The 27,018-nt window shown below is 37.5% G+C and overlaps 1 protein-coding gene and 1 pseudogene across 1 annotated transcript in view; both read left to right on the plus strand.

Annotated features, from left to right (window-relative positions):
• PDE4D (phosphodiesterase 4D) overlaps positions 1–27,018 on the plus strand; it is a 1,961,234-nt gene that overhangs the window by 446,194 nt on the left and 1,488,022 nt on the right. The window contains exon 4 of the mRNA XM_043987008.1: positions 9,149–9,274. The gene's annotated coding sequence lies outside the window, so the exon portion shown is untranslated. The remainder of the gene's footprint in view (positions 1–9,148; positions 9,275–27,018) is intronic.
• LOC122749695 lies at positions 11,120–11,530 on the plus strand (annotated as a pseudogene).

Consider the following 27,018-nt stretch of genomic DNA (forward strand, 5'->3'; position numbering starts at 1 on the left):
ACACACACACCTATTAACAAATTAAGGCAGAGTTGCAAGTTCAGTCAGGCAATAAGTTAGCCATTCTAGGCTTAACAGAATGTACTCTGAATCCCTGATCATCTATTTGCAAATTTATATCCTTGGTCACAGGAGGAATTGAGCTAGGATGTGAGAGGCTAGATTAGTGCACATTGGTTAGCATGACTAGAAATACATGTAAAATTATACATTCTACTGTTGATGGAAGGTCAGGGAAATAATTGTCCTATATCAAAGATAACTCCTTTATTTATTTATTCATGTACTGATTTATTATTAATTCCTTTATCATTTATTTATCATTTTCTGAAGATAAGTGAGCAGATGCATATTCTACCAAATGAATAAACTCATCCTGGGTCAATATTTCATTAGGAGAAGATCTGAGGAAGGTTTGTGGGACCAAAAGTAGTATTAGAGATTCAGTAAGGTGCTTTCTATCCCTGGAAACTATTTCTCTGTTTGCTTTATCAGAATATGGGAGTGTTTTGAGAATGTTATTGAAAGGCCAAAGTAGATTTGTGATCATCATAAAGAATTAAAATATCTTAATTGGAAAGAATTGCCACTATCTCTGACTTGTCATCTCTGTTTGGATTTGTTAAATTTCTTCAGTACCTTTAACTGCATGAATAGCTATGATTGAGGGCCAGGTGACAAAAAGGTTTGTTTTATGGTGTCAAAATTAGAGGACAGGTAACAATTTACACAAAACATTTAATTAGTAAAAATAATTAGTTGGATTTCTCTCCTTTTCCCTCCCTCCCTCCTACACTCCCTTCCTTTTTCCCATCCACCTGCCTTTCTCTCTTTTTCTCATATTAAAAAAAATAAATGTGCTGTATGTCCTTTTGCTCCAGCCTCTTGTTTTCCATCATCGGTGTTGAATTTACAAGATTCTGAATCATATTCTTTTTCAGTAAGAAACCATACATCAAATTGAATACCAAATATAACTTTGATTAACTCTCCATTTTTCCAGGTATAAGGGGTTTTTTTTTGTTATTTTTTTCCTAAAGTCAATTTAATTTTAAATTCCAGATTCTCTTCCCTCTTTCCTCTTTTCCACCTATTAAGAAGGCAAGAAAAACAAAACCCATTACAATATATATAGTCATTAAAAATAAACTTTCATATTAGTGATGTTCTGAAAGGTAAATAGAGAAAAATATGCTTCAGTTTGTACTCTGAGCCTACTAGGTCTCTATCTAGAGGTGGATTACATATTTCATCATGAGTATTTTGGAACTGTGTTCAGTTACTGTGTTGATCAGGTATTAATTCTTTCACAATCAATTGTTGTTGTTCAATGGTTTTATTCATGTCTCACACTGTGACCTTATTTTAAGGGTTTTGGCTACCCATAATTGATTATATTTATAATATTGTTATTGCAGTATTGTATAAATTGTTATTCTGGCTCTGCCCACTTAACTTTGAATGAGTTGATAAAAATCTTTTTAGCTTTTCTGAAGCAATCCTTTTCATTTCTTATAGTATGATATTTTATTGCATTCATACAATTCTCTAAATGATGAACATCCCTTCAGTTTTCAAAACTTTGCTACCACAAAAATATCAGCTCTGAATATTTTTATACATCAGTCCTTTCCCTCTTCTTTAAAAATGCATATCTTTCTGGGGCATAGATCTCATATATCACCATCTATGTCCATTTTAATAGCTTTTGGGACACAGTCCCAAATTTTAGAATGGTCAGATGAATTTACTACTCCACCAACAATGTATAAGTGTACTTATTTTTCTACCTCCCCTCTAGTATTTATTTTCCATTTTTTAATAAATCATCTTAGCCAATCTGATAGGTGTGAGATGTCAGAGTTGTTTTATTTTCCATTTCCCTAATTATCAATGATTTAGAACAGTTTTTCATATGGCTATTTATAGCTTTGATTTCTTCCTCTAAAAACTACCTGTTCATATCCTTTGACTATCTATCTGTTGGGGAATGGCTCTTATTATTATATATTTGACTCAATTCCCTGTATATTTTAGAAATGAGACTTAGAGAAATGCTGCAATGGTTTGTTTACCTGAGAAAATTTCTTCTTAAAATTTTAGCTACATTAGGATTGTTTGTGCAAAACTTTAAAAAATTGATGTAATCAAAATTATCCATTTTACTTCTTATGATTCTCTATATCTATTTTTTGTAATGGACTCTTTCACAATCCGTATATCTGACAGGAAATTTCTTACATGCCTTGCTAATAAACTAAGGATATTACCCTTTATATATAAATGATGAAACTATTTTGAACTTACCTTGGTATATGGAAAGGGATGTTTGTATTTGAGTAGTTTCTGCAAGATTACTTCTCAGTTTTCCCAACAATTAAAGCACTGGCCCTGCAGTTGGGAGGACCTGAGTTCAAGTCTCACCTCAGACACTTAGCTGTGTGACCCTGGGCATGTCACTTAATCACAATTGACTTACACATTTGGGGTCATCACCAGTCATCCTGATATATATTTTGCCAGTGGACCCAGATGGCTCTGGAAAAGAGAGTGAGGCTGGTGACTTTGCACAGCCATCCCTCATTTAAATCCAATTCAGTGCAAGTCATGAAATCAGCCTGATGGCATGGCCCTCTTTGAGAATGAAGGACAAATAAGAATAATCCTCATACAGAAAATTCTTGCCCCAAGAGCTAGGATCTTAAGATTTCTCAAACCCTGTTACTGTCATAATTTGCTTTTATTTAAGTTGTACCTAACTTTTCCAATGATAAAAAAATAACTTTGGTTTTTACCTAGTAGCAGATGGTTTTTATTATCACATCTTTGTAGGATAGTTCAAGATCTGATGGTGCTAGACCCCCTTCCTATTTTTTTCATTGATTCCCTTGATAGGAATGATTTTTTGATCCTCCAGATGAATTTTATTAGTTTTTCTAGCTCTATAAAGTAATTATTTTGTAGTTTGATTGTTATGATACTAAGTAATTTAATTTAGGTAGTATTGTAATTTTTACTTATTGACTCAACTTACCCATGAGATCTGTATTTGTATGAAATTTTAAAATAATTTTCTTCATGTATTCACTGTTTGTATCTTGGCAGGTAGACTCTCAACTATTTTACATTGTCTTTAGTTATTATAGAGGTATTTTTTCTTTCTTTCTTTTCCTTCTGGGCTTTGTTGGTAATATATACAAATGTTAATGATTTGCATGGGTTTACTTCATAAGCTGCACTTTAGCTAAATTTACTGTTTCAATTAGTTTTTCAGTTGACCCTCTGGGTTTCTTTAAGCAAACTATCATGTTACCTGCCAAAATGGAGGATTTTTCTTCCTTGCCTGTGCTTATTACTTCAATTTCTTTTCCCCCTCTTATTGCTATATCTAGGATTTCTAGTACATTATTGAATAGTAATGGTGCTAACAGGCTTCCTTGCTTCACCCTTACTCTTATTGGAAAGGCTTTTAGCTTATCACCATTACTGATAATGCCTGTTCTTGGCTTGTAGATATATATGACTTCTCATTTTAAGAAAGGTTCCATGATTATTCTTTCTAGTGTTTTTTTAATCAAATCTGAAGATTATATTTTGTCAAAAGCTTTTTCTGCATCTATTGAAATATTCATGTGATTTTTGTTGTTTTTGTTATTGATGTGGTAAATTATATTTATACTTTTTCTAATATTGAACCAGTCCTGCATTCCTTGTTCAAATTTGTCCCAGTCGTAGTGTATGATATTTGGTATATGTTACTATAATCTCCTTGCTAGTACTTTATTTAAAATTTTTGCATATTTATTAAAGAAATTGTCTATAGTTTTCTTTTTTTTTCACTCTCCCTGGTATAGATATCAAGACCATAATTGTGTCATAGAAGTGATTTATTAAGACTAATTCTTTATCTATTTTTTCAAACTGTTTATGCAGTATTGAAATTATTTGTTCTTTAAATATTTGGTAAAATTAACTTGTAAACCTATTTGGTCCCGGATGTTTTTCATATAGAGTTCATCTATGACTTATTCAATTTAGTTTTCTGAGAGAGGGTTACTTAAGTATTCTATTTCTTATTTTGGTAATCTGCATAACTAATTTAAAAATGCATCCATTTTTATTAAGATTGTCAGTTTTATTGATAGCAGTATTTTCATTGTTTTCTTTAACATCAAATTAGCTAAATGGCTTATCTATTTTGTTGTTGTTCTTCAAAAATACCCCTCAATTTTATTTATTAGTTCTTTTTTTTTCAGTTTTGTAAACCTCTTCTAGTTTTCGTGATTTCTGTTTTGGTATATAATTATGGAAGATAGTTTTTTTCTTCCTAATTTCTTTTAGCTGCATGCCCAATTCATTGGTCTATATTTTCTTTCTTTTATTGGTGAAAGTGTATCCCTTAAGTACTGCTTTGGTTCATCCCACATATTTTGATATGCTATGTCATTGTTGTCATTATTTTTTGTTTGTTTTTTTGGTGAGGCAGTTGGGGTTAAGTGACTTGCTCAAGGTCACACAGCTGGTAAGTGTCAGGTGTCCGGGGTTGGATTTGAACTCAGGTACTTCTGAATTCAGGGCCGGTGCTTTATCTACTGTACTATCTAGCTGCCCCCTTCAATTAATTTTTAATCTTTGCCTCAAAGTCATTTTCTTAAGTGTAGTTCTTATTACATTGTGGTCAGAAAAATTCATTTAGTGTTTGTTTTTCTGCATTCGTTTGTGAGGTTTTTCTACCCTAATAAAATGATCAGTTTTGTGAAGGTGCCATGCATAGCTGAGGACTATGTATATTCCTTTTTCTTACCACTCACATCTAACTTTTCTAAAATTTTATTCATTTTCTTCAAATCTTTCTTGTTTATTTATAGTTGGATTTCTCTAGGTCTGAGAGGGGTAAATTATGATTCCCTACTATTTTATTGTCAGTTTCCTTCTAGATCCCATTTAACTTTACCTTTAAGAATTTAGCTGCTATGCCATTTTGGTACATATATGTTCAGGATTAATATTAATTCATTGTCTATGATACCTTTTATAAAAATATATTTGTCCCTCTTTTAACTAGATCTACCTTTTCTTTTGCTTTGTCTGAGATTCTTATTACTACCCCAGCTTTTTTTTTTGTTTTATGAATTTCATCTGAGATATAATAGATTCTGCTCTACTCCTTTATTTTAGTTCTACGTGTTTGTTTTTCTGTTTCAGATATGTTTCTTCTAAATAACATATTGTTGGATTCTGGTTTTTAGCCTAATCTGTTATGTTATTCTGTTTCATGAGTTAGTTTATGCCAGTCATAATCACACTAATTCTGTATTTACCCCTATCCTATTCTCATATATTTCCTTCTCTGTTTTACCCTGACACCTTTAAGAGGTTCTTTTTCTTCTGATCACCATCATCATGTCCTTCAATCTTCCATTATTCTTCCTCTCCTTTTTTCTTAACTCCTGTCTCTGTTGGGTAAGTTGGGTGAGTTTCTCTGCCCAAATGTGTGTGTATGAGTGTGTTCTTTCCTCCTTGAACTCCTTTCCTGTAGTATACAATTCTTCCTTGCTCATCCCATTTATGTGAGATAATTTCTACCATTTTCTTATCCTTTTCCCTCTCTCCCAGTACATTTTTCTTCCCCACAATTCCATTCTTCTTTTGAGATTATCCAAATATAACAGAATGACTCCTAGGCCCCCTGTCTACTTAGATCCTTTTTCCAAAAACTGGTGATTTAAAATTCTTGAGGGCTACACATGTGATCTCCCTTCCTAAGAATTTAAACATTTTAACTTTTACCCTTATGATTTTTCACATATATTTCCCATTTTATACTTCTCTTGATACCTATATTTATGTGTCAATTTTTTTAAGCCCCAGTCTTTTCATCAGGAAAGCTTGAAAGACCTCTGTTTCTTTAATTGCCCATTTTTCACTGAGTAGGATTAATTCAGTTTTGCTGGATAGGTTTTCTTGTTTGTAATCCTAGATCATCTATCTGCCTGCACAGAATATCATATTCATAGCTTTCTGGTTTTTTGCTGTGTTAGCTATTACATCTTGTATGAACCTGATTGTATAATACCTGACTCCACAGTACTTGAATTGTTTCTTTTTGACTGCTTTCAGTAATTACTCCTTGATCTGGGACTTCTGGATTTTGGCTAAATTATTCTTGATTATTTTCATTTGAGGATTTCTTTCAGGAGGTTACTGATGGAATCTTTCTATTTTTTCTATGCCTTTTTGTGCTAAGATATTTGGATAGTTTCTTTTTTGGTTTTTAAAATACTATGTTTAGACTTTTATTGTATATTTCAAGTAGTCCAATGTTTTAAAAATTATTTTGCCTTGATCTATTTTCAATCAATTAATCAGTCAGTAAACATTTATTAGGCACCTACTTTGGTCTGGCACTATGCTAAGCATTAGAAATACATAAAAAATCAAAAGATAATCATTGCAGGGGCAGCTAGGTGGTGTAGTGTATGAAGCACTGGCCCTGGATTCAGGAGGACTTGAGTTCAAATCCAGCCTCAGACACCTGACACAAACTTTGTGATCCTGGGCAAGTCACTTAACCCTCATTGCCCCACCCAAAAAAAGAAAAAAGAAAGAAAGATAGCCATTGCCTTCAAGGACTTTACAAGTTTTTTTTTCCTATTCAATATTCCACATTTTTTTCTATTTTTTCACTCTTTTGACTTTTTTTCATTATTTCCCAATACCTTGTGGACTCATTAGTTTCTATTTGGCTAATTCTAATTTTTTTCTGCCCCACTTCCCCCCTTAGCCGGCCCTGGCTGCTAGTCTGGCTAATTCTATTTTTTTTTCTTTTTTTGCAGGGCAATGGGGGTTAAGTGACTTGCCCAGGGTCACACAGCTAGTAAGTGTCAAGTATCTGAGGCCGGATTTGAACTCAGGTACTCCTGAATCCAGGGCCGGTGCTTTATCCACTGCACCACCTAGCCGCCCCCTGGCTAATTCTAATTTGAAGGAGTTATTTTCTTCCGAAATATTTTGTGCTATTTTACCAAACTATCAATTCTTTTCCCCTTTCTTGCATGACTCATATTTCTTTTCCTATTTTTTTCTTCTAAAATTTGTATTTGGTTTTTATTCATAAGAAAATAATTGTTCTTTTTAATCCCTTGAACTCTTCTAGGAATTCTTGTTTGGCTTTTATCCAGCCTACTTCTTGACTTGGAATTTTTATTAGTGTTTGTATCTTCTCAGTTCTTGGGGAGATGTCTGCCTGAATTTTTGTCCTTTCATGTCTTTCTATTGCTTTCATAGGTTATTTTGACGTCATGGAAGAGGAGTCTCAGTTTCATGAGTTTTTGTTCCAGGTTTTGGTCTGTTGGCTTATGTATAGTTAAGTTTCAATAAAATTTTGCAGGACTCACTGCTATCCACCTGAAATGTTCATAGTGACTGAATTCCTGGCTCCCCTTTGGAATTGGTCTCCTGCCCATGTTATTCCACTGTAGGCTCATATGCTTGGCTATAGGCTGGACCCACGATACTGCTCTGTTTTTGGGCTAGGAGCCTCATAGCTTATGTTTCTCAAACTTTTCTCTGTTTGGTACATAGCTATGGCACCAAATGATTCACAACTGTTCTGCTCTACCCTGGATCTATAAGCCATAACTGGGAAATGGACAACAGAGATTTCATATGGTACCCTTTCATCCTCTCAGCACTAGTTTAGATGTACTCTGGCAGGTGTTTCTGCTCTAGTGCTTTCTTCCCTGTTACTCTTTCTTAGTTCCCTTTCCATCCCTGGATTCTAGAAAACACCCTGTCCTTGCCACCACTGCTGTTAAGTTCTGCTCCTTACCAGGCCCTACACTAGTATTCACAAACTTCTGTGTCTTCCTAAGCTACTTTGGGATGGAACATTGACTCACTGTGACTTTTTTTTAGGCAATTAGGGTTAAGTGACTTGCCCAGGGTCACACAGCTAGTAAGTGTTAAGTGTCTGAGGTCGGATTTGAACTCAGGTCCTCCTGAATCCAGGGCCGGTGCTCTATCTACTGCGCCACCTAGCTGCCCCTCACTGTGACTTTTTCTTGTCTTTCTAGATGAAAATTGGCCTGGCATGTTTTCTAGGTTGTTGTAGAGGAGGTGGGTTGAGTGAGTTAGGTGAAAATGCTTCTTCTCATTATGCCATCTTGACTCCACTCCTTGGTCATTTCTTTTCCTGGAAAAATTGTTTATACTCTTCAGACCTTGGTTTCCTCAACTGTGAAATGAGAAATTGTACTCAATTACCTGCAAAGTCTAGATCTATGAGCTGTTTGCCATATTCATTGCGCTTTTCTGGATTCTCTATAAATTAGTGTGGATCCATGGTCACATTAATGTAAGGATGCCCTACAATGGTGCATGCATAAAGCAACTCATCACCTTTTGAGCTATTCTTATCCATGTCCTCCCTTACTTTAAGGGAGAACATGGACAAGAGCTCTGTGTACTAGAAGGTTTCCTCTGTCTTTAAAGCTTACAGTTAAGGTAATATATCTGCTATATCATTCAAGCTTTATCTTTTATCCTGCACTATAAAGATAAGAAAGGGGCAGCTAGGTGGCACAGTACATAGAACACCGGCCCTGGAGTCAGGAGTACCTGAGTTCAAATCCAGCCTCAGACACTTAACACTTACTAGCTGTGTGACCCTGGGCAAGTCACTTAACCTCAATTGCCTCACTAAAACAAAACACAAATAAAAGACAAGGAAAAAAAATTGTAACCTTATAAATTAGGCACTGACTATGTTGTTCTATTTATTTCTTGGGTATGTAAGTTGACACCCTTACTGTACAAGTGAGAACTAACATTTGTATATAGAGATAGTTTATATATTTATTGAAATTTGAGGAGTGTCTTACAAATTTGCCTTTGTATCTACAAGAAATAGTGTCTAATGGTTAATGGAACAGAGATAATTGTGGAAACCTAGAACTTGTGTTTAGCAAAAACAGTTTTAGAAAGATCATTTGCTTGTCCTTATGTAGTTTTATACATTACACCTGTTAACTTGTTTTTATCGTTTATTTAAGGGAACAGTCCAATCACCAGTCAGATTATAGACAACATTTCTAATCACATGAATTAAACATCCACTGAATTATGCTTTTCTTTGCTTTCTCTTCAGCATGTCATTTGGCATTTAACTAGCTTGGAGTGAGGGCAGTGGAGACAACTAGCACTGATCTGAATTACTGAATATAATATCACCATGGAAAAAAACACGAGTGATCTGCTTTCACGCAGCAAAAGTGTAAGTGACCTTTTTTTTGGGGGGGTGCATGGTATCTATTCACACTTTGGCTCAAATTATGAATTGTTTTTCTTGTCTTTCTTTGTGAAATTGGATTGCTGTGATATTGTCACAAGGCTTGCTAAGTTTCTTTCCTCTGATTGTATGCTCCCTATGAGAATCATGCCTCAGTATAAACAAGTGAAGTGCTGTTTGTGGTCATGTGCCTATAGTGACCTAGTTGACATTTGAATGGACAATCTTGCCCAACTGATTTGAATTCATTAATATGAGTTGGTACCCACTGTGGAGTGGTACTGTATATGACTATGTCCTCACATATACAGAGAAGCGAACTAAAGTTATTGTATTATTTTGTAATCACGAGGCTTTCCGAGAAGTCAGAACATAGAGAATATGGCACAGCCCACAATGATAATGTTCTTAGCTCTTTAAATCCATCATTTTTTCCCAGTGGTGAGCAACTGCAAAACCTTTGTATTTTTATTTAGAAGATCTAGAATCAAATACCACCTCTGCGCTTATAACTGACAAGGTACATCCTCTCTGGGCTCCATTTTCTGATGTGTAACAGGAGAGTCTTAGACAAAATGATCTCTGAGACCCCTTCCAACTCTAAACCTATTATTCTTTGATCAAAAGCATGTTGTAATCAACAGATTGATGTTATGGGTATTGAGGTGCTTATGATATTGGTTTATGTCACTTTGTTAGTTACTTTGTGTTCCTTGTGTGTGCTACCTAGTGAGTGACAGTCTGATGGGTTATTGCAGGGATTAGGCATTTAGGCCTGCATTCTCAGAAAGTAGCAACTGTATTATGGCATCATAGGGGGTGCACATTAAGGTGCCAGTGGGAGGCAGAAGAGTCTTGGCAGTGAGAAGCAGAGCAAGAATTCAATACCAATTGGGGAGGAAGAGTATAGGGGAGAGAGAGTTGAAATCAGCAAGGAGTCTGAGGCACTGCCTGGTTGTTCCCATGAGAGGAGGTCAATACTGAATTAAAGAAGGAGAAAGTTAAGTTGCCCAGACTAGAAACAAGAAGAAAAAAAATCAGCTCAGGGAGCAGGTACTGAAATCAATTGTTCCTGTTTCCCTGTTGGATTTTTACCTGTTCAATGAGTTTTTTACCTCTTTGAGTGAATGTTGACCCCTCCCTTCTGTTTTTTCAAGTAGTAACAAAATAGACTAGCCATGATTTTATTTAAATAGCTTTTAAAATTTAACATTGAATTTTTCAATAAACTTGCTATATTTTTATTTTGTGGAAACCAAGATAGTTTTTACACTTCTATTAGTTACCAAAATATAGTAAAGACAAATATGCCTATACTTACTGTCTCCAGTTTCTCATCTTCTCTTTACTCCTTAAGTTCTTTTAATCCAACTTCCCCCTTTACCATTGTCAACAAACATTTATTATGTGCCAGGTACTAGACTGAGTCCTAGGGGTACAAAGAAAAGCAAAAACACAATCCATATCTTCAAAAAGCTCACATTCTAATGGAGGAGACAGTATGAAAATAACTGTGTGTGTATAAGATGTACACAGGGTAAATGGGAGGCAATCCCAGAGGGAAGGCACTGGAATGAGAGTGAGGGTGGAAGGAACCAAGAGTTTCTGAAAAAGATGGGATGTGAGTTGAGTCCTGAAAGGAACTAGAGAAACCAGGAGGTAGAGATAAACGGAGAGATTATGCTAGAGAAGGGGGAGCTACTGAAAAGGCATCAAGTTGGGCGATAAGAGGGTTGTGTGTGTAAGGAGTAGTAAGAAGGCCCATGTCACTCTTTCGGGTCTCCATCTTCACTGTGGTGGAAGCAGGACTAGCGTGTCTGAGTCACCACCATGCAGCTCTTTGACCACACGCAGGCTATGCACACCCTTGAGGTGACCAGGCAGGACACCATCGCCCAGATCAAGGCCCATGTGGCATCCGTAGAGGGCATTGCCCCTGAGGATCAGGTCCTGCTTCTAGGTGGCTCCCCACTGGAGGAAGAAGCCATCTTGGGCCAGTGTGGTTTGGAGCCGCTGTCCACTCTGGAAGTGGCTGGCTGAATGCTAGGAGGTTAAGTCCATAGCTCTCTGGCCTGAGATGGAAAAGTGAGGGGTCAGACTCCCAAGGTGACCAAGCAGGAGAAGAAGAAGAAAAAGAAGAAGAAGACAGGGCCGGCCAAGAGGAGGATGCAGTACAACAGATGATTTGTCAACATGGTGCCCACCTTTGGCAAGAAGAAGCACCCCAATGCCAACTTCTAGGCTTGGGTAGTCCCCAATAAAGCCACTATGACTCTAAAAAAAAAGAATGTCCATGTCATTGTAGAGTTCATGAAGGGATGTGTAGAGTGTAATAAGACTGAACAGATAAGAAGGGGCCAAATTGTGAAGGGGTTTAGATGCCAAACAGCATTTTATTGATCCTGGGGGTAAAGGGGTCACTTGAGGGTTTTGGGGTTTTTTTGTTTGTTTGTTTTGTTTTTTTTGCGGGACAATGGGGGTTAAGTGACTTGCCCAGAGTCACACAGCTAGTAAGTGTCAAGTGTCTGAGGCCGGATTTGAACTCAGGTACTCCTGAATCCAGGACCGGTGTTTTATCCACTGCGCCACCTAGCCGCCCCCTCACTTGAGGTTTTTGAAGGGAAGAATGAGTGGGATGAAATGACTAGGCCTGTGTTTTAGGAAAAGCACTTGGCCTAGTGGAGACTGATTGGAGGGGAAAAGAATTTAATTGAGGACACCAGTTGGAAGGCTATTGCAATGATCCACATGAAAGCTGCTGAAGGTTTTTACTAAGGTAGTGGCTATGTGAGAGGAGAGAAGAGAATGCATATCAGAAATGTAGAGAAGATAATGGCAATGGATTGAATAAATGGGATGGGAGTGAGTGGGAGTCATGATGACACCAAAGTTGTAAGCTTGAATGATTGGGAGCATAGTGGGGCCAAGTGCAGAAACTGTAAGTTACAATTCTAAATGTAAGCAATCCCTGGAAAGTGCTTCTTTCTCTTGGTTGAGGCCTTCTGCCTCTGGCAGCTCAAGAAGCTCACTTTATAATACCTGTTCAAGGAACCCTAACAGACCAAAAAGGAGGAAACAAAGGGGTCTGATAATAATGTCACCTATGAGAATGTCAGACCCCACAATTAAGGAATCAGTCAGCCAATTGTCTTTTTCTTTAGTCCTAGAAATTCCTAGTCACAATCCAGTCTGCCTCTGGAACCAAGTGGACTATGAGCCTTGCAGCAATTTTAGACACCATATCCTATTTCAGCAAGAAAAATAGAAACCATTTGCTGTGGTTTTTACCTACTGCCACTCACTGTGTTCCTGGACTGCACCTCCCAGAAAACTATCCCATAGGCTTTTCAGCTGGTCATGTCTTGTCTGTTTGGACAACCTCTTCCAGGTACAAAGAAGACTTTAGCCATCTTTTCCCTACTGCCATCCAATCTAGATTAGTCCCCTGGTGGACTAGGAGAATTCTACCAACATCATAGATTATGCTTCATTGGGAAAATGCCCCCACTTGGCTCTATTCCATGATTTCAGTGTAAAAGTGAAAGCATACAAGGCCGTGATGAAAACAGATTTTTATTATTTCCTTCATGTGAGTATTAACAACATGCTCCTTTGTTGAATTCTCCAAGGGAACAAAGGCATCCAAACTGATGTAGTTATGACGTGAGAACATTTGTACACATGGAAAAATCACCAAAGTAAACATGTTTCTCAGCTATATAGCCTGCTCTGTGTTAACAGGATGATGTGAATGTGATGTCCCCAGGCCATTCTCTTTCTGTATTTCTACAATGTCACTATTCAGATGTGAAGGGTGAAAGAATGAATGAATGAATGTGCAGGGGAATGGGGGAAAACTGGCCTATGCATTCAGCAGGGCTTCCTCAAGAATGAGCTACATTCAAATCTTAGTTCAAATGTGCCTAGAAGAGCTTGAACTGTTTGCTACAAATGGATTTGACCTTTAAAACATTTGTACTCATCTCCTTTCCAAACTTGAAGGGCAGGAACACCAAAGAGTACTTATTGGCTTGGTATTTTGCTACATGGATTATTGCTTAAAATAAATGGGGCATTGACTGGGTCTTTCCATCATGTGGAAGTTTCCATGTGATTGGAATAGTTTGGTATATGTTTTATCAAATGGAATCCATAGCCAAAGATAGGAACTGAGCATAGCAACAAATTGCCTTGTGCTACAAATACTCTACCTGATTGGTGGGGTGGAATTATGAAGGGAAAGGGAGTGAGAATATATCTAAAATTATGTTCACTAGAGCAAGTAATGAGACAGGGAGGCTGACCTGTGTGTGTCCTGGGTGGAGGAAATGCACCTTGGAACACCCCAAGGCTCTGATCCTGCTAAAACTATAGTCAAGAAGGGGAAGAAGCAAACCACTGAGTGTCACAAGTACAGAGAGGGTAAATGGGAGTTGGAGGATATGAGACTGGCAGTGGGGCAGGCAAGGGAGAAAATGCATTGGTGGCTACAAAATGTCTCACACCAGAGTAAAGCACTAAATGCTCCTACCTAGTTATGGATCTGGATAAGAATGTTTAATTCAATTCAGCAAATTTATTAGGCACCTACTGTGTGCCAGATATTGTGTTAGGCACTGGGGATATAAGGACCAAAGTAAACCATGTTCTACCCTCAAGGAGCTTACATTCTATTGGGGAAGACAAAAACAAAAACAAAAACATGAACACAATAGGTAAGCAAGAGGTATGAAACACATACAAAGAAAATGGGAAGTAATTTTATGAAGGTGAAGAGAGCTGTATGTTAGCATGTGGCTATATTTCCTTGCAGATTTTGTTATTTTTAAGAATATAAAAATAGTAACCATAATAACAGAGCACTTGTCTTGGAATCAGGAGGCCTGAATTAAAATTCTCTTAGATATTTCCTAGCTGTGTGACCCTAGGCACAGTGAAGAGCACTCTATCTTCTGTCCAGTTGTTTTTCAGTTGTGTCCTACTCTTCATGATCCCGTTTGGTGTTCTTGGCAAAGATACTGGAGTGGCTTGCCATTTTCTTCTTCTGTTCATCTTGCAGATGAAGAAATTGAGGCAAACAGGGTTAAGTGACTTTCCCAAAGTCACATAGCTAGGAAGTGTCTGAGGCCAGATTTGAACTCAGGTCTTCCTGATTCCAGGCCTAGCACTCTATCCACTGCATCATCTAGCCGCCCTCATATAGAAGAAACTTATTCTATTTTTGGTCACTCCTGTTGGAAACATTTTTATTAGCATTCAGAAAAATCATTGATAGATTCTAAGCGTTGCACCTAGTTTTGTTTTCTGGAGCCAAGGAGAATTGATCTAATCCCTCTTGCATGTTGTCTTCAAATATTTGCAGACTGCCTCACGTTCCTTCCAACCCCAACTCTCACACAGCACTTTAGTCTTTCTTCTCAATACTAAAGATGTTTTACTCCCTTCACTTTATCTTTGTATGCTCTTCAGTTATCTCACTGTTCTGAGATAAAGAAATAATTTTCTGAGGAGTCCTGAGCTCAGAGGGTGGCATCATGAGCCATGTATGGTGGCCTGTAAATTCCTTAGCAGAATCAGAAGTACCCATTAAACCATTAAGGAAAGAGCTGGCTAAAAACAATCCAGCTTATAAAACCAGCTTCAGGAGCCTATTCAGAAAGGAGAGCTTCTCCCAAAGACAAGATCATGGAAACCTTGGGATAAGAGTGGGGAAGGAACAAGGGATGAATACCCTAAGCAAAGGTAGCTTTGGAGCCTTGATAGGGAAGAGATTTTCTCATTGGGGGAAGAATGCTTTCCAAGGCCACAGCTATAATGTTTAGGGTAAAGTATTCTAAAGTGATAATTATGATAATAATTAGCATTTATATGATGCTTCAAGATTTTACAAACCCTTTACCGGTATTTTATCATGATAAGCAAGTAAGAGAGTTGTAGAAAAGTGCTCCCCTCTTAAGTCTGAAACTTATACCATATTGAAAATAGAGGAGGGAGTTTGTGGAGAGATAGGAAGTGACAACCCAGGCTAACCAAATATATATCAAAGAAGACATGAAGTGAGTTCCTTTCAAGGCCAACACTGGGCAGAAGAAGGTTAGGTAGGAGGGAGCTACAAAGGAGCAAACAGCTTGTAGCTGGTTGTGAAGGCTAGAATCAAATCTAACAGCCTTTAGAATTTATTTAACTTGAAATATTTTCATTGGTTACTCTACCACTCCTTCCCTCATTTTGAGATTCCTTATAGTAGGATTGAAGACTTAAAGCTGAAATGGTTCTCAGAGGCCAATGAATGAAACTCCTCCATTTTAGAGATGAGGAAAATGAAGTCCAGGAAATGAAATGATTTGCCCAAATTATTTGTAGAAAATCATTTTGGAGTCATCAAAGAGGGAGTAGGAAGGAAAAGTGCAGAAGTTAGATTAGAACCAGACTTGGAATCAAGAAAACGTGAGTTCAAATCATGCCTCAGTTACTTTCTAGCTGTATGACCTTGGGTAAGTCATATAACATCTCCATACCTCAGTTTCCTCATTTTTAATGGGGGTGGGGAGGGGGGTTGGAATGGACCTTGAGATCCATGCCAGCTCTAAATCCATGTTCCTATGATAAAACTCAGTAGTCTTTTTCCTGAAAGAACCCTAATGGTTAGGAAACCATAGAAAACTAGTAGAATCAGTAGCACCAAGAGACCAGAAAAGGCACCAATGTACCTAGAAACCTGAACTTGATGGTGGAAAAAGTTGTGAAGCCGTGGGTTGCAGAAGGCTTGCACCCATCATGCACCCATGCATACCTAAGGGAAATTCTCATTATACTCAATCGTAGTGAATTATGGCCTATGATAAAAGCATCTAAGGGCAAAGAAGATTTTGAAAAGCTATTTAAAATATAATTTAATATATCCCATATCTCAGGGGGGGAAACCATTAAAGCTAAATAATGAAATAAGTGGTTACTTTAAGGAACAATAAGCTCTGGGAGATTTCCTACTTGCATTTCTTTAATGCAAAGGTTTCATTTCTATCCATTGGCCCTAAATTCAGACTCTTCACTGCTCATGTCAGTTTTGATTGCATAGATTTGATTATATTTATCCGTATTTCCCCAAATGCAAACGTCAGACCTCTAATTTCACTGTTTAAGCAGCAGCTTGAAAATGCCCTAGCATTGAAAGTGCCTCTAGTTAATTAAATGAGGCTGAGGAGAGGATTACTGTCTTCAGAGAAAAGAGCCTGACTTTTGCCAAAGTTAAGTTGTCATCCTGATGTTTGAATGAGGCTTATGATTCTCAGGTTTCAGATTCAGCTGAAATCCTGCCAGGTTTATTGCCTGAGAATGCCATCCCCCTCATCCCTTTTATTGTGTCTTTTACTCAGAATTCAACTGCTATACATTTAAATATAAGGGTTGTTTGTTTGTCTGAGAAACATTTGTAGCACTGATTCAATTAGAAGTCTGTAGGGGCTTTTCTTTGTCATTATAGTACTAAGAAGGCCAAGGCCACATTCCATCTCCGTTTGATGCCTTTTCTTTTGCTGTCACCTGTGCCTAGAAGGCTTTGCCTCTTCAATTCTTCTTTGGATTCCTTCAAGATTCCACTCAAATCCCACCTTTTTTCCAGATGACTTTCTTATTCTTCTCACTGCTAATATTTTCCTTCTGAAATTACTTCTCATTTCCATTATACATCTTTATGTTCTCAGTTATTTATAGGTTGTCTTCCCCATTCATATGAGTTCCTTCAGAGTAGGGATCATTTTTATTTTTATGTTCTCTCTTTCCTCACCAAGCATAGTGCCTGGTTAAATGTTTAAGAAAGGCTTGCAAACTGATTAATTGAACTAACCTAAGGAATCTGCCCCTTTCTTGAGCTTTTGATTATAGGGGAATTTGGAAAATAGAGTGGAGAAATGTCTGCAGTGATGCTTTATTTACAAAATATCTTTATTATTAATAAAAGGTCTTTTCCACAAAAGACCTTTTTATATATCCTCCAAACTCACCTGTTTTTACAAATCCTCTCATTCCAATAGGCTGGTTTGCAATAAATTCTAATTTCCATTTTGAATGAAATAAATTATTAATAATAAATCCTATTATTCCACCCCTTCTTATGTTGAATCTCATAGTGGGTTGTGGCATCTTATTTGCATTAATCTCCCAGGGTCCTGGGTCTTTTTCTTTTTCCTGGCAAGGGAAAAGTTCAGGATATCTTCTGCTCAATTGGATTTGTTTTACCCTGATGAAATTGTCCTTTCTTTGACTTAGGATTCTCTTGGATGATCCATGGTTGTCTATATTTGTCACTCACCAGATGTCTTTTAATTGACATTCCCTGTATTCTTTTTGTGACTGAATAGTTCTTTGTTATTATTCAGACTAGAGGCAAATGCTGCATGTTTTGAGAGGACAGAGCTCTTGCTGAATCTCTTGCATACTGAATTTAAACCCCACTTCACCAACCTGACAATTCCAAACTCAAAGGCTTAAGACTCCATCTGCTTAACTGTAGATGAAAGTCTATGGGGCCTGCTCCTCTCAAGGAAGGTATTTTTTCCCACATGGCTTAGTGCTAAATGCTACATGTATGTGTTGTTGGTTTGTTTGTTTGGTTTTTTTCCAAAAAGAGCATCAATTCATTTTAATGTCACATTTTATATCCTAGAAGTTTTGGAAGAATTCCCTCACCTAATGACCAAGGGTGCTCAATTTCACCAGGTGTGTAGAAAAAAAAGTGCTAATTGCATTCATTTTCCTTTTCACCTGTGCCCATCAGGGAGGCACAAGCTGCATAGCATTAGCTAGGAACATTTTCACCTAGGGCACCCTATTGAATGGTTGACAACAACAATACTAGTAATGGTAATGTAATCATAATAAAAATAGTAATAATGGCTAGCATTTATTTAGCACTTTAAGATTTGCCAAGTGCTTTATATATGTTATACCATTTGGTAATCACAACAACCTTGTGAGATAGATGGCACTAGTATTCTTATTTTACACATGAGGAAACTAAGGCTGAGAAAGCCCAAGTGACTTGGCTTAGAGTCATACAATTAAGTAAGTGTTTGAAAGGCAGGGTTCAAGCTCATGTCTTCTTGATTTCAGGTCCAGTGCTATATTTACTTTGCCACCTAGGTGCCTCCCATCATGGGTTTAATGGTGGTGATAGATAAGTGTATGGGACTGGGTAGTGCACTGCTTAAGACCATATAACTAGTAAATGGCAGAGCCTAGGATTTGGACCCAAGTCCTTTAGGTAGTGCAGTGGATGGAGTGCTGGGCCTGGGGCTATGAAGAATTCATGAATTCAAATGTGTCCTCAAACACTAGTTCCATGACCTTGGGGAAATCACTTAACTCTGCCTCAGTTTCCTCATCTGTAAAATAAACTGGAGAAGGAAATGGCTAAGCACTCCAGTATCTGCCAAAAAAGACCCCAAAAGGAGTCACAAAGAGTCAGACATAGCGGTAACTACTGAATAACAATAACAAAAAGGTCCTTTCAAACTCTAGAGGGGCAGGTAGGTGGCCCAGTGGATAGAGCACTGGCCCGGTAGTCAGGAGTACCTGAGTTCAAATCTTGCCTCAGACACTTGACACTTACTAGCTGTGTGACCCTGGGCAAGTCACTTAACCCCAATTGCCTCACCAAAAAAAAAAGTGAATCTAATCAAACTCTAGAGCTCTTGTCCTGGCCTCTAATCTTCTTACTCCTCCTTCCTTCTCCCTCTCCCTTTACCAATTAAAATATAAGATAAAAAAGGGGGAGTTATACCTGAAATTTGGCTCACTTGAAATGCTTGTTACAAATTCCAGGCCATTTTGTTAAGGAGGAAAGTAAGGCATGTAGAAGCTAAATTTATTACAAAAAGTTTCATTGTTAGGAATGGAAAGAGATCAAATAAAATAATGAGGGGGGTATAGGTTTTCAAAAGTGCTTTGAAAAGTATGAAGTTTTATACCAACGTAGGCTTAATGAATGAATGAATGAATGAATGAATGAATGAATGAATGAATGAGCATTTCTGAAGTGCTTACTTTGTGCCAGTACTAAGTGCTAGAGATACTAATACAAAAACGAGACAGCCACTAAACGTTAGGAACAGACCTTTTAAAAGGAATAAACTAAGCATATAGAACATGGTGGCCAGGGAAGGGTATTTTAGTCTATGAAATAACAGGGATAATAAGTGGAAAAATAGGGCAATTATATTTATATGCCCTTTCTGGAAACAATGGTGGCATTGACAACCTGATTACAGTTTCCACCTTAAGAGGTGGAAGCTGGGGGATGGGAGGGAGAGTTGCAGGAAGGACATACACATTGACAGGGTGAAAAATGACTGGGTTGCTGATTCATGGTCAGGGTTGAGGCTAACTACATAGAATGTAATGGAGAGGATTGATGGATTAAATCAATCAAGTCATCCCACCCTATTAAGGCAACTGATGAAATGCCATGTTCTGATACTTCAGCCATAGGAGAACACCTCAATTAATCACTGAGTCATTGCATTTAAAGTAAATTTAAAGAGTCCTTGATCAATTGGTCTACTATTACACAAAAAGAGTTTTCAGATTGGTTGAGGAAACTTGGTAATGACTCTTTCCTGTAGTCAGTATAAAACTGGGAGGCAGTTCAGAACCGGAGAGAGATACTAATAAGTGGGAAGGTTTGGTCCAGTTAAATATCTGTGAAGTAAAAATTGAGGGCTAGGAGGAGAAAATCCATTGTCTTTTTTCAGTTTCCCCTCCCTACTTCCCCACCACATCCCACACTTAACTGAAAGACTTTGTGGATCATAACCCAGTGCTCCAGGAATAGTAAATAGCAATGTCATCATAAGAGCCAAAGATAGACTGAATACAAATTCAATACTCTATAAAGGATCCAGTAGTAAAGTATTTAAGAGGAACATCTTGAAGACTGACAAAAGGAGTTACAGGAACTGTTCATTAACCCATTTGCTATATATGCTTTCTAAGATTGAGCCAATTTCTCCCCAGAACCCTGTATGTACTGGAAGGAAAATGTTAGACTTTGAGGGAATTTATTAACTATTATTTTTTGAATTAAAGAAGTTCTTTATTTTTAGCATTCTTTTCATTTAAAATTTTGAGTTCCAAGTTCTCTCCCTCTGTCCTAACCCCTCCCCCACCGCTTGCCTGAGAAAGCAAGCAATATGATATCAATTATACATTTATATAATCATACAATTATATAATCATTAAAATATGTTTCCATGTTAGCCACATTTTTAAAAAGCAAAAAAAAAAGAATAAAGTGTGAAAATTATACTTTAATTTGCATTCAGAACTCATCAGTGTTGTCTCTGGAGGTGGATAGCATTTTTTCATCATAAGTCCTTTGGGATTCTCTTGGATAATTGTATTTATCAGAGTAGCCAAGTCTTTCACAGTTAATCATCATTATAACCTAGTTCTTACTGTGCATAATGATCTCCTGGTTCTTCTCAGTTCACTTTGTATCATGATGTTCATAGAGGTCATTCCATGTTTCTTCTGAAACCACCCCACCCTTGTCATTTCTTATAGAATAATAGTACTCCATCACAATCATATGCCAAAACTTCTTCAGCCAGTCCCCAGCTGATGAGCATGCCCTCAATTTCCAACTCTTTGCCACCACAAAAAGAGTTGATATGAAAAATTCTGTACTTATAGGGTGTTTTTCCTTTTCATTTGATCTCATTGGGATACAAAGTATTGCTATTGCTGGGTCAAAACTGCCCAGTTTTATTGCCTTTTGTTTTTTTTTTTGTTTTTTTTTTTTGTGGGGCAATGGGGGTTAAGTGACTTGCCCAGGGTCACACAGGTAATAAGTGCCAAGTGTCTGAGGCTAGATTTGAACTCAGGTACTCCTGAATCCAGGGCCAGTGTTTTATCTACTGTGCCACCTATTGTCTTTTGTGCAGAGTTCCAAATTGTTATCCAGAATGGTTGGAACAGTTCACTACTCTATCAACAATTCTTTAGTGCACATATTTTCTCTTATTCATATTCACATTTCTAATTTTGGTAGGAGTGAGGTGGTACTTCAGAACTGCTTTAATTTGTATTTCTCTAATCTGTAGTGACTTAGAGCATTTTCTTCATATGACTATACACAGCTTTGATTTCTTCTACTGCAAACTCTCTTTTCACATCCTTTGACCATTTATCAATTGGGAAATGGTTCTTATTTTTATAAATTGGACTCATTTCTCTATATATTTGATAAATATTGATAAATACTGATAAATTGATAAATTTGATAATTTGATAAATGAAACTTTTATCAGAAAAAAATGCTTTAAAATTGTTATATTACTTCATTGTTTATGGTACCTTTTAGCAATATGTAGTTTCCCTGATTATCTATTTTAATTAGGTCTATTTCTGCTTTTGCTTTATCTGAGATCACAATTGCTACCTCCCTCCCCTTTTTACTTTAGCTGTAGCATATTAGATCCTGCTCCAACTCTTTATTTTAACCCTCTGTGTGTCTTTCTGCTTCAAGTATTCCTCTTGTATCCAACATATTGTTGGATTATGATTTCTATTCCGTTTTATGAGTGAGTTCCTCTTATTCACATTCATAGTTAATGTTTACTGTGTGTTTCCTTCCATCCCTTCTTCCTCTTCCTCCTGCTTTTTTCTTCTTTCTTCTTCCTTTGCCCTTTTCCCTTTCTCCTCCTCCTCCTCTCCGTGTCTGTCTCTGTCTCTCTCATGTCCCTCCTCAAAAGTCTATTTTGCAGGGCAGAGCCAAGATGGTGGAGGAAAGACATTAAACCCACAGGGCTCCTGATACAATCACCCCAAAAATAGCAATAAAAGAACCCTTGGGGCAGAAAAACACACAAAAATACTGGCTGAGAGTTTTCTCCAGCTATAGTTAGATTTCAGGGGGCCGTACTGGGCCACATATAAAGCCTAACCCTGCAATCCGGCGGACACACCAGACACCCGCCAGAGGAATTTGCCCCAGTGCCTCTGAATCAGCTGCAGCGCCTGCGTCTTCTGGAACCAACTGCGTGGTCGGACTGAACAGCTGGCCGGGGTGGGGTTAAGTGCAGAGGTATCAGTGGACTGGGGGGAAGTATTCGATTGTCCCACCCCAGCAGGAAACCAGGAAGAAATCCTGAGTGGCAGGAGGCCCAGGTGGGGGAGGGGAGCAGGGGAGCAGTCTCATCGGAAGCTGAGAACCACACCACAGAAAGCTTTGTTGGTTAGTTGCTTAGTAAAGTAGGCCTGAGGTTATCTCCGGACCTGAGAACAGGCCAGGTGAGATTAAAGCCTGCCCTACCTCAACCCAAAACACCTGGGACCCTCTGAAGCTGAGAACAGGAGTGGAGCCAAGAAGCAGTGCCCCCCCTCCCCCCAACCAGTGGGGAGTTTAAAATCAAATGAAAGCAAGGCCAGGCAGGCTGAGAAGAAGTCCAACCATCTCCCAGGCCACGCAGTAGCTTGAACAGTGAGTGTGTCCTGGAACTAGCGCCACACTTTAAGAAGGAGTTAAAAGCCAAGAAATAGTAAGCCAGGATGAGTAGGCAGAGAAAGCAGAAGACCATTGAAAATTTCTTTGGGAGTAAGGTAGACCACAATACCACCTGAGAAAAAGAAGATAATAACAGGGTCAAAGCTCCAACATCCAAAGCTTCCAAGAAAAATATGAACTGGTCTCAGGCCATGGAAGCTCTCAAAAGGGACTTTGAAGAGAAAGTAGGAGAAATAGAACGAATATGTAGAGAAAAGGAGGGAAGAATCAAAAGGGAAATGAGAGCGATGGAGGAGAGTCATGAGAAAAAAATCAACAGTTTGAAAAGCCAAATGGAAAAGGAGATTAAAAAACTGTCTGATGAAAATAACTGCCTAAGAATTAGGATTGAACAAATAGAAGTTAGTGATCTTATGGGAAACCAAGACAGAGTAAAGCAAATTCAGTTGAATGAAAGAATAGAGGGCAATGTGAAATATCTCCTTGGAAAAACAGCTGACCTAGAAAATAAATCTAGGAGAGAGAATTTGAAAATCATTGGACTACCTGAAAACCATGACCAAAACAAAAGCTTAGACACCATTCTCCAAGAGATTGTGAGGGGAAATTGCCCTGATATTCTAGAAGCAGAAGCTAAAATAGAAATTGAAAGAACCCACCAATCACCTCCTGAAAGAGATCCCAAAAGGAAAACCTCCAGGAATATTATAGCCAAATTCCAGAACTCCTAGGTCAAGGAGAAAATACTGCAAGCAGCTAGAAAAAAGGAATTCAAATACTGTGGAGCTCCAATAAGGATAATGCAAGATCTAGCAGCTTCTACATTAAAGAACCGAAGGGCATGGAATATGATATTCCAGAGGGCAAAGTAACTGGGACTTCAGCCAAAAATCACGTACCCAGCAAAACTGAGTATAATTTTTCAGAGGCAAAAATGGAATTTTGATGAGAAAGCGGTCTTTCAAGCATTTGTGATAAAAAGACCTCAACTGAATAGAAAATTTGACTTTCAGATACAAGACCCTGGAGAAGCATAAAAAGGTAAACAGGAAAAAGACTTCATGAGGGATATTAAAAGATCAAACTGTTTACATTCCTACATAGGAAGATAATACTTCTAAATCATAAGAACTATCTCAGTAAGAAATTCACAGAAGACAGGTCTGAACTGAATATGAAGGGATGATATCTGTAAAGCATTTATGTTTTGTTCTTTGTGGGGCAGACAGGGTGGAGTGTCTTATGTCTGGGGCTGGATTTGGGCTGGGGGCCTCCTGGGTCCAGGGCTGGTGCTTTGTCCACTGTGCCACCTAAGTAATCCATGATGACACCATCAAAATAGGGTTGACTTGTAGGAGGAATAAACTGGGGGAGTGAGAAGGGGAGAGAGGGTCTGGGGAGAGGTAGTTCACATGAAGGAAACAAGAAGAAAGTTTATGGAGGAGAGTAGAAGAGAGGGAAGGAGTTGGGGAGTGAGTGAACTTTAATATCATCAGAATTGGCTCAAAGAAGGATTAACATACATACTCAAGTACGTATAGTAATATATTTTTGCCCTGGGGGTGGAGGGAGAAAAGGGGCAGGAGAGGAGAAGGGAAGGAGGAAAAGGCAGATTGGGGGTGAGAGCAGTAAAGAGCAAAACACTTTCAAGGAAGGTGAAGATATTCTGTGTTACTGCAGAAGTATGACATATTGAATTGCTTGATCTCATAGGGAGGGTTGAGGAGGGAGGAAGAAAAACTTAGAACACAGAATTAGCTCAGAGACCCTGATCTCATTGGAGTGGGCTCAGGGAGGGAATAGCTTTCATACCCAATTGGGAGGAGCAATCTATTTAACCCTGCAGGAAAATAGGAGTGGAAGAGGATAAGGAAGGAAGGGTGAAAAAAGAGAGTGCAGAGTGAGGGAGAGGATAGTCAGAAGTAAAACACCTCTGAGGATGAATAGGTAAAAAGAAGATAGAATAAATGTCATGCAAAGGAAGTGGGATGGAGGGAAATAGTTATAATGATTGATTATAATGGCAAAACATATGGTACCTACTTTGCTGGGCTTTTATGAAGAAAATTCTCTGTGAAGCTTAAGGTACTATATAAAGGTTATGATGAACAGGATACTATCAGAAAAACCTGGAAAGACCTACATGAACTGAAGCAGAGTGAAATGTACTGTGTACAAAATAAGAGCAATAGTGGGGGGATGATCTGCTGGGAAGCATGTGGTTATTTTCAGCAAGGCAATGATCCAATATAACCCTGAAACACTTACGAAGATTGCAGCCCATCTGCAGAGAAAGAACTGATAGTGTCTGAAAACAGATGGAAACAAAATTTAAAAAATTTTTTTTTCATTTCCTCTTTGACAATTCCTTAATCTGAAGTTTTGGGTTTTTTGACTGTTTTCTCTCACAACTAGCTAATATGGGAATTTTTCCATGACTAGTCATGTATAACTTGTTTTGAATTGCTTGAGTTCTTGTGGGTAGGGGGTGGGAATGGAGGGGGGAAGAGAAGTTGGAACACAAAGTTTAAAAAAAATTGATGTTAAAATTTTGTTTTTACATATATTTTGAAAAATTAAAATTCTATTCAAAAATTTTTTTAAAAGTCTATTTTGCTTCTAACTACTACTGCCTCCCCAATCTATTGCTTTCCCTCTTATAATTCTCATTTTTATCCCCTTCCCCTCCTATTTTCATACTGGATAAGATAAATTATATATATATATATATATATATATAATATAATTATATATAATGTATTATATATATATATATTATGTATATATAATTTTCCCTCTTTGGACAAATTCCAGTGAGAGTGAGGTTCAAACATTACCTATCACCTCTTCCCACATTTCCTACAAAAAGCACTTCCTTGCATGTCTCTTTTATGTTTGAACATTTTCCCCATTCTACCTCTCCCTTTCCCTTTTCCCAGGGAATCCCTCTTTCTCAACCTTTTATGGGTTTTTTTTTTACATCATTCCAACATAATAATAAACCCACATCTATGTCCTCTATGTAAACTCCTTTTAACTGCTGTAATAATGAAAAAGTTCCTAAAAGTTACAGGAATCATCTTTCCATATAGGAATGTAAACAGCTTAACCTTATTGAATCTATCATGTTTGTTTCTTTTTCATAATTACTTCTTTATGCTTTTCTTGAGTCTTGTGCTTGTCTTTCTGGCTGTTTGCAATATTTCTTTCTTAATTTTGGAGCTCTGGAATTTGAAATTTGGGTAAAATTGTCCCGGAAGTGTTCATTTTATGATCTCTTTCAGGAAGTGATTGATTGAGTGTTTCAATTTCTGTTTTACCTTTTAGACGTAACATATTGGGGCAATTTTCCTTGATAATTTCTCAAAATATTTAATGTGATTGTACATATATAACCCATATCAGATTGCTTTCTCTCTTGGAGAGTAGGGAGGGAGAAAAATTTGGAACTCAAAATCTTATAAAAGGAGGCAGCTAGGTGTCACAGTGGATAAAGTATCGGCCCTGGATTCAGGAGGACCTGAGTTCAAATGCGGCCTCAGACACTTGACCCTTATTAGCTGTGTGACCTTGGGCAAGTCCCTTAACCCTCATTGCCCTACAAAAAAAATCTTATAAAAACAAATGTTAAAAAGTATCTTTACATGTAAATGGAAAAATAAAGTACTATTAAAATTGAAAAAATATATAATTTATCAAAATATAATGTCTAGGCTCTTCTGTTGATCATGACTTTCTAATAGTTCATTGATTCATAAATTATCTCTCCTGAATTGATTTTCCAGGCCAGTTTTTTTCCAATGATATATTTTGCATTATCTTCTATTTTTTATTCATTGGATTTAGTACTATTGTTCTCAATGTCTCATAGAGTCATTAGCTTTCATTTGCTTAATTCAAATGGTTAAGGAATTATATTCTTTAGTGAGCTTTTATACCTCTTTTTCTACTTATCCAAGTCCACTCTTTTAAAGATATCTTCTTTCTTTTTTCTTTCTTTGTTTCTCTCTTCCTTCCTTCCTTTCTCCCTCAGCCCTCTCTCTTTCTCTCTTTGGAGACAATCAGGGTTAAATGACTTGCCCTAGATCATACAACCTTTAAGTGTCTGAAGCTTCATCACCAGGGCTGGTGCTCTGTCCAAGGAGTTCTTTTCTTCAGTCACTTTTTGTACCTCCTTTTCCATTTTGCCTATTCTTTTTAAGGTGCTATTTATTCACTATTATTT

This window comes from Dromiciops gliroides, chromosome 1 (assembly GCF_019393635.1).
Source record: "Dromiciops gliroides isolate mDroGli1 chromosome 1, mDroGli1.pri, whole genome shotgun sequence".
Taxonomy (NCBI): domain Eukaryota; kingdom Metazoa; phylum Chordata; class Mammalia; order Microbiotheria; family Microbiotheriidae; genus Dromiciops; species Dromiciops gliroides.